Here is a 10438-nt window from a genome sequence, read left to right as displayed (position 1 = left end):
GATAGGTGCAAGTGAATGCAAAGCTAGATGTGAACCTGGCCTAACTAGTTCCCCTTTCAGACCTTGTGGTCTATTGGGCAGATGATGTAAAGTTCATCTGTTTTTATGGCCTACGGTTAACGAGGGTGTCATGTAGCCAGCACAACGACCAACCGCCTTTACTTTTCCCCAACTAATAACAGGTACCCATTGGAGCTGGGTGGACCCAGAGGCGCCTAAGGATTCCGAGGTTGAAAATCCCAGTCTTCACCAGGATTCGAACCCGGGGCCCCCGGTTCAGAAGCCAAGCGCTTTACCGCTCCACTCCTGGCCTAACTGAAGTCTTATAATTGATGTAATTGTTTTGAAAAGGCCCAATCTCTTATTCGAATGCTCAAAAAATAAAAATACAAAAAATTTCGCACTAAGAAAATTTTTACGAAAATGAAGTTTACAAGATTACTATTCGTTTTAATTTAGGTCTAACTTATAATGCATACTAATTAGCCTTTTCTCTTTAAAAAAAAACTGCTTGCATAACTGATTTTAAAAATCAGATTTTTCGCTTTCAGAAAAAAAAAAGTAGCCGTTGCATCAGAACTTTGAATGGTCTAAAATATTGTGATGTCGGATTTTCATTATCTTTTCTAGTTTACGAGATCTAAACGGGACGGACGGACAGACGGTCAGACGGACAGACATTTTGCACAAAACTAATAGCGTCTTTTCCCCTTTCGGGGCCGCTAAAAATGGTATTTTATACAAAATCTAACTCACTATAAAAACACGTCTTTTCACTCAGGCAATCTGAAGTCGTTTCTCTAAGATAGCTGACGACGATGCCGTTTATCTTGCATCTTATCTTATCTTATATAATACAGACGTTACTTCAAAAAAGAAGATGATTACATTTAGTCATGCATATTAACCAATGACTTAAATTCTGCCAAGTCACTGGTTTTCCTGGCTAGCTCGGGCAACCCATTCCATGCTCTAATAGCACTAGGGAAGAAGGAGTATTTGTACAAATTTGTCCTAGCATATGGGACGAGGAATGTGCCTTTATCTTTGTGTCTTTCAGAGTATTTTATTAAATTTTGTTTTTGTATTTGAAGATTATGGTTCAGTGTTTTATGTATGATTGCTACTTTACTTTTGAACCTTCTGTCCTGAAGGCTTTCTAAATTTAGTGATTTTACTAGTCAAATGTGAATATTCGTTTGTTATGAATCTCACTGCTCTATTTTGTGTCTGTTCCAGTTTCTTAATGTTTTCTTGAGTTGAGGGGTCCCAAACGGAGGGTGCATATTCTATTATTGGCCTAACCAAGGTTAAATAACATTTTAGTTTTATGTTCTTATTTGATTTATAGAAATGTCTTTTAATAAATCCTAATGCTTTATTTGATTATTTTTTTTTTAGTTTCATCAATATGTGGATTCCATGACAATTTTTCATTTATTATAACACCTAGGTATTTTGCGTTTTTAGTCATCATTCACACTGCATATCTAATCTCTTTCCTACGTCAACATAGAAACACACACATACACTCCTTAACACTTGGACCGTCTTTTTGGGACATCAGAAAGTATTTTGTAATTGTTCCTTGGCAGTGTCGGCCTTAGGTAATTAAAGGCCCTAGGCAAAGCGAATATGGAGGCCCTAGGCAAAGTGAATATGGAGGCCCTAGGCAAAGTGAATATGGAGGCCCTAGGCCAAAGTGAATATGGAGGCCCTAGGCAAAGTGAATATGGAGGCCCTATGCCAAAGTCAATATGGAGGCCTTAGGCCAAAGAAATAAGGTGGCACCAAGTGAAAGGAACAAACAATGGTCTTCTAACAAATGTAATTTAGCAAGTAGATCTAAGCATTCATGAATTAACTTTCAATCTTAGCAAAGACTTAGAGGCTAGTAGAACCATAGAGATTGTTTGATCCAGGTTTGGCAATTTCATGTGCGAGACCCCCCACCAATTGAGGGCGGCTGCCTAGTTTGCCTATGCCTAAGGCCGGCCCTATCCTTGGTTTGATGTTCAATGACAAGAATTCCCCTTGTCTCAAGAAACATTAAAATTAGATCTTTCTATGAGCTATTGTTGATTGTACTGTCTGTACGAGGTCAAAGTAAGCCAAGTCTAATGTTTTGTTTGTAAAATGTTTGTTTGTCAAATGTTTGTTTGTCAAATGTTTTACATGTTTCGGATGTTCCTACAGAGTTGAAGATAATCTACTTCCTAGTCCAAACCTCCCGAAGGACGACGGGGGATGGGAGCGGGCAGGGTAAGAGCGTGGGACCACCGACAGTCCGAACGACAGTACAGCGTGCATACCGCATGAACAGACAGCCGTAAATTAACTGACTTTACGCTTTTATTTTAGTTATTTAAAAAAAAAGATACATTCAAATCGTTCAATAAATCAATGGAGTGATACAAGCGAAGATCACAGTGTTATAAAGCTGCGCCTTCCTAAATGACTCCATAGCGATTAAGTCAGTACATGTTCTTAACTTTATTTCTATGTTAAATTCGTCGTGGGGTCTCCCCTCTGTTGACTGGTTTGTGTTACTAATACATACAAACACGGATCTATATCTTATGGTAAACAGTCACGTATAAGCCACGAAATCAGTTCTACCGGTGTCACTACACACTTTAACATGCATCTTCTAGACGTGTTCATACACTTCTATTTGAATTAGAAGACAGTAGCTTCAGATTAATAAGTGACTTGATCATGACATGAACTCTTGCTTTTTAGTCTCTTTTTTTTTTTTTAAAGATTTCCATTGGGTAAAATATCCTCAGCTAAATATCTTTTATGTGTAGTGATTCTAGACTCTGATCTAGACAATCGGGTTCTTGTAAATATCCTAGTTGACCAGAAATGTGAATTGACATTTTTTGTTATTGTTTTTGATATATTTGTTTAAAAAAAAAAAATAAAGTGAAAAACTTGACAGCGTCATGATCAGTCTCCAAAAAGATGTGCCCTGTAACCATTTCAAAGAAATGTTTGTACCAACATTGTTTTCATCCTCCTAGGCAACTCTATGAATGCATCGAAATGTATTTGACCGAATACAAGAGCTCTTATTAAAGACCAATGTCATGTATTGTAGTTCATGACGTATCGTCTCATTCACTGGGATGAGCAGCTTATTTGTTCCTCAATTGAATGTTGGAAATGAAAACACTGAAACTCGGATAATAATATTAGAATTCCAACTTTAATTGGTTTATATAGTTTTAATTTAAATACGCACAATAGCTTCTTCAAGTCTAATAATTCAATGTAATAAAAGTAAATGAAAAAAATAACCTGAGTATGTTTCAATTAAAATAAAAATGTGAACTCCGAAAGTATTCTCAAACCATAGGCCTACGCGCACTGGAAAGCTATTTTTATTCATTTCAAGTATCCACAAGCTAATACAATACTCACACACTTTCTAAACCAGTGGTTCCCAAACTTTTTAGTCTCGTAGACCCCCAGCCATGTTTTGTGATTTTAGGTAGACCCCCTAGTTAATTTACAAATTTTCGCAAATTCATCAACATTTTTTTAAAACTAATTTCTAACTGTATTGAGTTGAAAAGTGAGAAAGTAATTTAAAGCTACATACTAAGTTATAGAGATCTATCTTTTTTTATTGATACAATTCAAATTTAAACCAATTAATTAAAATAACAATTAATTAATATCTATTGCTGGAATCACCTAACACAATGGAAATGTTGTTGATTGTTCTTTGCAGGTTTATCATCCGTTGCAAACCATATCAAGTTTCATAAAGAAATTTGTGGTTCTATGAAGTAGTCCTTTAAACATTAAATATTAATTAATTAATTAATTAATTTGCCTTATGTGTATCATTGTTTAAGTTCTCGCAAAGAGCTGTGTCTCCTATATTTGCTGTTGTTTCATGTATTGAGTCCGCAGAACTGTTTTCATTAACAATAGAAGGGGAGAAGGGGAGTAACTGTCGCCTAAATCAGTAAGCTTCGAGCAGGAAGGGCTCATTAGCCTTGGCTTGCTACCAACCTAGCAGAAGGAAAACTGAATTCAAAACACTGCTGCCTTGCAACTATCCCCAAACACGGTAAAGGTTTCGTGTGTCACCCCTGAGGAAAATTTAGGAGTTAGCAACCCATAGGCAGATTGTAGCAGACAGCGCTACACCCTGTGAGAGCCTTTGACGCACCTGATTGCAAACTGTATCTATGTTGTTTGCAAAACAATACATAAGAATTATTTTTTTTATTTAACTACAATGGCCAGCGAGATTAATGTAAAGAGATACTGTAAGACGCTCACAAACCATCATATTGTCTATATGATATCAAAGAGAGATTTTGTGAGTCTAGAAAATTTTTCAAATCTTTATCTATTTTGTCAGGGTGGCATTGTCTTAAATGATCCTCCAGCGTAATTGTTTTTTTATATCGTCCTAAAAGTCACTTAGGCAACCACTTAATTGACAAGGAAGGATTTAGTCCTTATTTTAAATAATCAACGCTGTACAGTCTACATCCTTTTGTTAAACATTAGTTACATGTAGACGAAATGAAGCTATTTAAACAAGTATTGGGAGTTAAATACAACAATTTTTTGTTTGAATAGCAGGATAAATATTTAAAGGATGAGCTAAGGTACAAATCATATATTAATGTATGAAAGAATTACATTAATGGGATGTAAAAATTAAAGTCACGACCTGCTTAAATGAAATCTATTACCGTAGACCCCCGTGGACATTTCATAGACCCCCAATTTATTTTTTCACTTTCATAGGCCCCTTGGAAGTCTTCATAGACCCACAGGGGTCTATATAGATCACTTTGGGAATCACTGCTCTAAACCGTTTTTGTATTTTTTTTATTTTTTTGGGAAATTCCCTCTTCTTTAAGCCATGTCCAGGACGAAAAGTTTGTAGTAGGTCGCACAAATAATGACTTTTTCACAGTTTAAGATATAATTATAATTTTAAATTGCTATAAAACATTATGCTAAAATATCAATTCCTTCAAAGTGTGAACAGAGGGGCTCTAAATGTCTACAGTGAAACTGATGCATGTGGAAAGTGAGACTGGGACCCATTCTCCAGGTAATACTCAAAACACCAGCTATGACGTCACAGAGAGTATTTATTTCACTTTTATTTCATCTTTTCATTTTCATTCCATGCACTTTGACTGCCCATAGACTATATGCCATGGTCCAGACTACGCGTGAATCTATAGATTTCAAAGAACGTGTACTAGATCTACCAGCGCATTTTAGGTCATCTCAAAAAGGAGCAGCGCTATGTTACATACACGTAGACGGCTTTGTTTTCGCTTTCCTATTTTAGGATTCCATATGTGTAAGGATCTCATGCGACATACCGTCAGCACTTCACTTAGGGTGTACAATTGCGGGAAATGATTTTTTAATTAGTGACAGAGTCTCTGAAGTTAACTCCTGTGAGCCTTCTCCTCCATCGCTACTGAGCCACGTTTAGCCTGTTGTCAACCTTTTTGGATGACTTCCACATCTTGCTTTGAGACAATGACTGTATTGAGGAGGTGGTCTCTAGGCTGATTTGTTTTCCCTGATAGTTTTTGAAAGATGGTTCCTGTTTTCCCACCATGCAGCATCTTGCTTGAATCTCTATCGCTTGTGGTAACGCTGCCTAAATAGGTAAATAGCTCTGTATGACCAATGTTGGTGGAAGTACTAGTTGACCTGTAGCCAGCATGCATAAGTTTTGGTTTATCAATGTTTATCCTGATTTTGAGTGCGTCTCTAGCAAGTCTATCCGTCATCTCTTTTATATATTCAATTGTATTTCCGAATAATGCTATATAGTCCACAAAATTCCAGGTGCGTCAGTCATTTTGGTTCATACCAATGATATCGAATGCACCCTGACTCATGTTTTTTTTTCATAACTCGATAGATAGCAGAAAGAGAAATGGGGATAAGATACACCCTTGTCTCACACCCGTCTCGATGTTGAAGATATTGTTGTGTTTTGTACATATTCTTGTGTTTTGTAGATTTTGTTGTGTTTTGATTCTTCAGTACTTGAAAATATACGAAAATTATTGTATTTCATAATGTGTCGACAGTTCAGGAAGACTTCCCTTACAGTAGATACGCCAAAAATATTGTTTTAATTATAGTTTTCCACCATTGATGGAAGATTAGATGGAAATCTCCAATTGATAAAGTCGAATATCCTGTTTCAATAGTATTCAGTTAAAAAAAAATAATATGTCTTGAGCTTTAAAAAAAAAATACAATCGCTTTGCTCTACTTATTTTAATTCAGTACTCCATTCCTTTAATCGCGCTGAGTAGAAAGGGAGAGAACTAATTTTAGCTTTTCTGATAAGTGAATTCTCTTTGCGAGACTAAACAAAACCCAACGAATTAAAATAGTTCAAACATTGTTCAATTCAGCCCAACAAAAAATAAAAATGTCCAATGTATGCAGGAAACAAAGTGAAAACCCATTCCTTGGAGGCTACTACAAATATTGCAGAGTTTGGGAAGTTTCCTCAGTACATGGAAATCCAGCAATCTGTTCTTTGTATACATTTTAATCCATAAGTACTAGATAACATTTTTTAGGTATCTAGGAAACAATGGCGTAATAACAAAAAAGAAAGAAAAAAAATCATTATGGATATATGTGTGGGCGATATAAGACAAGTTATGCTTGACCTGGGTGTGGCAAAATATGTAGGTTACAGCTCGGGCTGCACCTCCACGGGAAATACTGCATTCCTCACTAATCTTCGGACTTGAAGACAAGCCTTATTATTATTATAAGAGAACCTAAAAAGAAATATAATAAAAAGAAATAACTAGATGAGATTTTCATATAGTAGATAAAAAAAGTACTATCAAAGAGACGAAACTGAAAAGGCAATGTTACCAGGATGATCTTTTGTGTAGAAGTCTATTCTCATAACAATTCAACTGAAGTTTAGATATTTTGTTTCGAATTAGCTTTCTCAAGTTGTGTTCTTTTTTCTTTTTTAAATTAGGCCTACTTACATTATTATTTATGGGAACTACAAATCATTCACAAACATCGCAACTTTGTTATAGCCTAATGTACCGTAAGCCCTCAAAATTGGTTTACATGACATTACTTTTTACAATGTTCCCTTAGCTGGAAACTAATAGTATGTCACATTTTTACGACAAGGACACTGTTTAAAAGAGAATGAGAACCAGTCAAATATGCCATAAATTTATACGAGTAAAGATTTAGTTAAATCCCCATTCACAGTCGTTAGGACAGATGATTAAAACTCATCATCTATTGGTTAGTGAGGATGGTATGCTACCAGTAACCCACAACGACAGTTTCTTGAAGCAGTTTGCAACAGTGTGTTTATTTAATCTTAATACCAAAAAGTGTTCGCATTAAGATGAACAAAAGTAGCCGCTGCTCTTAGGAGATTATAAAATAGAATTTAATAGCGTTTTAAGTTTTTACGATCTAAATGTGACAGACGGACAACACAAAACCAATACCACTGATAAGATTTAGTCTAATACATGTCATATTGAGCTGTCATTAATTAAAAACGTGTGGTCTTCTCACACCATTTATTCTGTATATTTAATGCAAACCTCTTCACTAATGGAAATCACAAATAGTTCATGCTCAAAAAGCTAGATCCATAGACATAAATAAATATAGACTAGCCGATTAAAGAGTTTTATGAAACGAAAATTTGTGACTTGCAATTTTGTGTAATTTATTATACAGCATTTATGAGCAGTATAAAAGTTAAGTATTCATATCTACTTCAGCCATAACCTATATAAGTATTACAATATTTTCACTAGTGTTTTGTTTAATCTCTAAGAATGGAAGATCATGCAATTTTTCATAATTCGGAAATCCGAATACAATAGATATACATGTTTTCAAGTTACATGAAGTTACTTCCTTCGGCCAGTCTATATTTATTTATGTCTATGGCTAGATCCTAGTATCATCTTAGTGTTGTCCCTATGAGAGAAGTATGAGACTGAAAGACACAAATGTCTAAGAACTACACAGGGTAGGCCTATGTGGATCATGTTGCAAGCTAGAAACAGGATTCGACGACGTACATTGTGGGCGTAACAATCTCTGCTTGAGATTTAAACTTAATATTGCGAAATCTAGGCTGTTGGGGATCCACGTGATAATGCGTTTTCGTCTGATAAAAAAAAAACATTGATGTGGGCATTGCAAGGGAGATAAATGTGTCAGTCAAGACGAAGGAATGTCTCTGGTAAACTATCTGGACCGTATGTCTACTAATATAAAACACATGTGCTTTAAAGACATCTTTACTAATAGAATTTGTTCTTTAATTATTACTATACAAAAAAAAAACAACGGATGACAACTTGACTCTCTCAACAGATTCTTCACTATTTAGCACAATGTGAAGATTATTAGTGCTTGTTCCATTATGTAAAACTTAACCTCGTTCTAGAAACATGGTTTTGGTTGGCTTAATGGAAAATGCGCCTTCACCAAACCAACTGCATTTTTTTAAAAGTTATTTCTTAAGTACTAAGTACTAAATGTTTTGTCGAGTCCAAGACATTCTCTGGATGTACTAAAACTTTACGGTAGAGAATGTCACTCTCACACTGCGCTCCCCCAGACCCCTTTGCTGGCAATGGCTGGGATTCTACGATTTGTCACTAACTCCAGGAAGAACCTACTGTAGGGTGCAGTATACGTCTTTCAAAAGAATGAAGGGTCTGAATGTAATAAAGATTAATTATGTACACACACACACATACACACTCAAGCTTACACACACACATATATTTATTTATGCAGTGCTTTTTTTTGTGACAGTACGCATCGGTACAGCGTACCGGCAACTTTTTTAATGTGGTGAAATTGTTTTTACTTTTCTTGTATTTTAACGTTTATTTTTAATTTATTAGTAGTCAAAAGTTAGGCAATCCATTACTGAGTAAAGGTACCTATTTTTCTACAAAAAAGCACCGTATTTATGAATGTTTATTTCCAAACCACAGACCAATCTAGAGTATTGTATAAATAGCTCTGTGATCCATATATAAGTGTTATAGCCTACTTTTGGTGAAAAAAAAACTACTTAAATGGCTATGATGTTTAGAAACAAATTTCTTTAAAATATCAATGTACATGAGCAGATATTAAAGACCGAATCAAATGTTTGATACGAGAAGATCACAACAAAAAAAAAAAAACTAAAAGTATTTACAGTGAGACAAATGAGATGCATTATTAGGAAAAATAAATTCTCACTTCATAAATACTTCAAAATATCGATATTAAGATTAAGACCTATCTGATGAACACTTTTTAAAATTAGTTCATCATTTTAACTTTATATCTGGTATGTTATCAGAGCGCCTTGAGCCTATGTTATGTTTGTTAATAAAATTTTTACATTAAATTATTATTATTGTGTTCACTTGTTGAACCTTAAGTTCTACTAAATAAATATTTCAAAGTATTGATATGTCCACTTGTGTGATCTAAAGTTCCAATACATAAATATTTCAAAGTATTAATATGTCCACTTGTGTGATCTAAAGTTCCAATACATAAATATTTCAAAGTATTGATATGTCCACTTGTGTAGCTTAATGTTCCACTTCAAAGTTGGACTATTTATTGATATTCTAGACATCAAGACTTTTAATGAGAAACTAAATTCTGAATCTTCTCATTTTTTTCTACAGGTAACAAATATTTCAGTTTAAAAAATAAAACTTGAAGCGTGAACAAACAAACACGCATTGAATATGTTCAAACGGGTCTGTGCTTATGTGAACAATCTTTTTTTTTTATGTCACGTAGTGATCAGAATCTTGACAGCTGTAAAACAAAAAACAATGAATAAAAAAATCTTGTTTCAAATATACTGGCAGGCCTAGCCTTCGAACTGAATCTATATCATGACAAATGCTAATCAGCTTGTGGGTAAAAAAAAAAAGTATTTATGTTTACTGTTATTTTAGCTGGTTGTCATGGAGTGACAATGTTTGAAAACAAAGGAGCTTTTACTGCACTACGGAATAGATCAATGGGGGATCCAGGGGGGGGGCGGTAGGGGCGATCGCATATATATATGCTGAACACACATAGGGTTAGGGTTTACTGGGCGTTAGGGTTAGGGTCTGGATACGCTAGTGTTGCAGACTCTTGTGCAGATTCAACCTACAAGCCCATCACTAACTTCCTGTATAAGCTTTATTTTTAAATATTTGTTTCAAATGTTTTCTTGTTTGTTTTTTAGTTTCGTTTTCGTTGCATTGTCGAATAAAATCTACCAAGGAAAAAAAACACTTTTGGTCTAATAAAGCTGACTATAGGCTGAAGTTGTTGATGTTTGAAGTACTTGCAGGAAAATTAACACAACGCATTTTTTTTCTCTCTACTATTAGTTGATATG

This window comes from Biomphalaria glabrata, chromosome 5 (genome assembly GCF_947242115.1).
Source record: "Biomphalaria glabrata chromosome 5, xgBioGlab47.1, whole genome shotgun sequence".
NCBI classification, from domain to species: Eukaryota; Metazoa; Mollusca; class Gastropoda; family Planorbidae; genus Biomphalaria; species Biomphalaria glabrata.
The sequence above is the reverse complement of the archived record's forward strand: the minus strand, read 5'-3'. Positions refer to the sequence as shown.